Below are 4,004 nucleotides of genomic sequence, written 5' to 3' on the forward strand. Positions count from 1 at the left end.
TTGGTTAGAGTGGATTTTAAAAGCTACAATAGATCGATAAGTTGCTAATTTATCTAAGTCAACTCCACTATGGAATCTAGCTCTCCATAAGAGGGTACCAGAGTGAGACAAGTAGTTTATCGAAAGGACCCTCTGTCTAAAGATTGTAGTTCAGATTTCTCAGAATAGAATAATTGAATGAGCAAATGCAGATGGTTAATCTCCATCATGAAGCCAAGTCTCTCTGTCTTCTTATTTTATATAAATATATAGAGAAATAACTCGATGGGTCGTAGAATGATTTCCTGATCTGATCTTCATTTGGGTGGCTTTCGCCCAATCCGTGGCTATAGTGATAAGGCAGGGGTAAAAAAAGAAGATATAGAATTGTAGCTAACAGGGTTTCCTCTCCCTCGCCTGTCATTATAGCATGTCATTTTCTCTTTTTCCAATATGGATTTTTTAGATGTGAAGTGAAGTTGACCAGAAACGCTAGCTATATGCTTAACACAGGGTAGGGGATTCCATTCCACCAACGATGTAAGGTGAACGAGTTCACCCCGACTCCAGAAAGATAGGTCAAACTGTGGACCGAGGTTTAGTCAGGAATTAGCGTATAGAAAGGAGCAAGAAAACATATGTGCTTTAGCAACAAAGCGTTCATCCCTTCTTCTTTCTCTTGGAAGCTCAATCCCCTCGCTTCTTCTTTCGCTTCTACGCTCATGCTTTCAGCAAGTTCGTACCAGTAGTCAACCAAGGAGGGAGCTCCAACCTCCACTCCTAGCTGCAACCTAAACACTGGTTCTATCTCGGCCAAGGAAACAAGGGGAACCCCGATGGGAAGAGGGAAAGAAAGATCAAGGGAAGAAGCGGGGTAGATGAATTGGTCAACTCATCAGGCTCATGACCTAAAGACTACAGGCTCCAATCCTTTAACTACCTAATCACGTCAGATAATTGTATGAGTCCTAATCACCTGGGTCAAAGAATCTATGTTCAAGTTGCCTTCCTAACAAATAGATGTGGTTTGATCCTACCATGGAAAGTGTTGCTGTGTCAAATTGAGATTGTGTGGGGTGCTCAGTCTACCGCTCATGTTCACATTCTCCAAATCAGGCTTTTGTTGGAAAAACCAACACCGACGTCAAGATCGGTCTGCTTTATCTTTTCGGGAGCAGAGCTGAAAAAGATGGATAGTAACGATCGTGTAATATCAATTTATCGGCCTTGTCATCAAAAGCGGCTTCCAATTGCTCAAAAAATTCTTAGCTATATGGGGGACTTTGATGGTGAGCAAAAAGAATTGATCAAGAAATTGGTAAACTTTTGCATGATCGATGGTAAAAGAACGAGAGTTCGTGCTATTGTTTATAAAACTTTTCACCGCCTAGCTTGAACTGAACATGATGTAATCAAACTTATGGTTGACGTCGTAGATAATATAAAGCCAATATGTGAAGCGGTCAAAGTAGGAGTCGCAGGTACTATTTATGATGTTATTGGGATTATAGCTAGGGATCGTTAACAATCCTTAGCTATTTGTTGGATCCTTGGAGAAATTTTTACCAATTATAAAACAGCTTTCAAATGACGTTTAAACTGTAGGATAAGCTTAGAGAAATGTTCATTTGCAGAGATATTGGATGCTTACAGAAAGAGGGGAATTTCACGTAAGAGAAGGGAGAATCTTCGTGGACTAGCTTCCACCAATCGTAGTTTCGAGCATTTCAGATGGTAGCAAAGTGATACCACATAAGGAGATCTTCCTCATTCAGTCATACTCAACAAAAGTCAGAAATGCTTGACCTTGGTCCTTTTTTCATCTTCATATAGAAAGAAAATTGGCCTTCCTCATACTCCCCCCTTCATTCATGGAGTTGAAGGAATCCACAAGAGGCCTGCTCATAATTGCATAAAAGAACCATTCCTTTTATGAAAACTCTTGTTCCAAACAAGCAACGGATTGAGCAACTAACGCACATCCATTTTCTTGCTGCTCACCTCAGGTCGAATGAATATGAAAGGGAGATCAATCAAATCAATAAGCCATGAATGAAGTAGTGGGCCTTTCGTGTTATTTTGTTTGACTCATGGAGTTGAGAAATCTACTTCAAAAAAGGGGAAAGAGTGCTAGTCCGAAAGAACAAGCAAGGGATGAGCACACGGGAGCGAAATCCGTTGCGCCCACACGCATACATTTTCTTGCTGGGTATCGGTACCCAAGAGAAAACCACTATTTGGAAAGATAGTAGCCAGTTCAACTAAAGAGCTCATTATCTCCATCCCACTCCGAACTCTAAGTGTTAACTGCAGTGGAATTTTCATTTCACCAGAAAGGGATGCGGATAAAGAGAGTAAAGTGACTTCAGGGCTTGGCTCTGCATTCATTTCAGAGGCTATAATGTAGAGCTGAACACCCAGATAAAGATAGATACAATCCGAACCTTTTCTTGCGAGATGCATTTCAAATGACTTGTTATGTCTATGCGAAGTAATCCTACACTGGAGTAGGAGTAGCAGGAATATAAGGCAATCCAAAATCTTACTGGGAGTTTTAGGTTTATTTAGATAGGTTCTCTTTTGGGGTTGTTGCAGAATCGGTTCTTCAAGGAGTTCTTAGTACGGTGGATGCATCGAATGCAAGCTGTAAGGAAGAAGAATTCTCTTAGCAGGCATGAATGAAATTCAATTAGTCCCACACTTCATGCAGGAATTGAAGAGTATGCAAGCACATTCATTTACTAGGAAAGCTTTCCTTGGCTAGGCCCCTATGAAAAAAAGATGCCAATTCCCAAAAGCAATAGCAATAGCAATAGCTGTAGGAATAGCATTAGTAATTAAGACTGTCATGCCTCATTCATCAGAGTTGTAATCCTTAGTGGCTGAAAAAGAGCCCAGATTCCCCAGAACAAGCTTGGAAAGGAAGAAGACATGAAGGGAGGAGTTCCGCTTAGCCTTTGCTCCTCTTTAATAGAAGTTACTCTTTTGTTTACCAGAATGGCTTGTTAGGAAGAAAACACCATCTTAGGAAATGCATTAGAATATGCCAACTTTGAACCAAATTAACACCAGAGTGAAATCAACAGGAACAAGTTCCGAAATTACCTACGACACATAGGGGGGAAATCCGATGCATTCTTTTCTGCGTTTCGCTCTGGTCATAACTGCTTTAAAATTCACCCGTTCGGGACCCGTTAATGGGACCGTTACAGAGCAAATTAACACCGGAGCGATTACAACGGGACCAAGCTCCTACATGACTTACGACACCTCGAGGAACATCTAGTGCGTTCTTTTCACATTTCGCTTTGGTCATAACATTTTTGAAATCCATCAGTTCGGGAACTATTTTTGGGCATGTTTCAGACCAAATTAACACCGGAGCGAAAGCAACTGGAACATACACCAACATGACCTATCACACCTGAGAGGATAATCTGGTGCCTTCTGGGATCATTTCGCTTGGGTCATAACTTTCCTTAAACCTACGAGTCCGAGAGTCATTTTTAGGCCTGTCGATGCAAATTAACACCACAGTAAAATAAACCAGAATAAGCTCCAATATGACCAATGACACTTGGGACGACAATCCGTTGTGTTCTGGGCATGTTTTACCTTGGTTAAAACTTGCCTAAAATCGACCAATTCGGGACACGTTTTTGGGCCCATTTTGGACCAAATTGACACTACAGTGAAATCAACCAAAAAAAGTTCCAACATGACGTATGACACCTGGGAAGACAACCCGATGTGTTGTTTGCATGTTTCGCTCTGGTTTCTGTGCCCATTTCAGATGAAATTAACACTGGAGCAAAATCAACCAAAACAAGCTCCAACATGACCTAAGACACTTGGGAGAATCGTCCGATGCATTAAGGGCACGTTATGCTCCGGTCATAACTTTGCTTAAGTCCACCCGTCGGGACCTGTTTTCGAGCCCTTTTCAAACCAAATTAACACCGGAGCGAAATCAACTAGAACAAACTCCAACAAGACCTACGACACCAGAGAGGAGCTTCTCGTGC

General features: G+C 41.5%; 1 pseudogene; it reads left to right on the forward strand.

Annotated features, from left to right (window-relative positions):
• The first annotated feature begins 1,221 nt into the window (after positions 1-1,221).
• LOC133896169 (small ribosomal subunit protein uS7m-like) lies at positions 1,222-1,951 on the forward strand (annotated as a pseudogene).
• The last annotated feature ends 2,053 nt before the right edge of the window (positions 1,952-4,004 follow it).

This window comes from Phragmites australis, chromosome 16 (assembly GCF_958298935.1).
Source record: "Phragmites australis chromosome 16, lpPhrAust1.1, whole genome shotgun sequence".
Lineage (NCBI taxonomy): Eukaryota > Viridiplantae > Streptophyta > Magnoliopsida > Poales > Poaceae > Phragmites > Phragmites australis.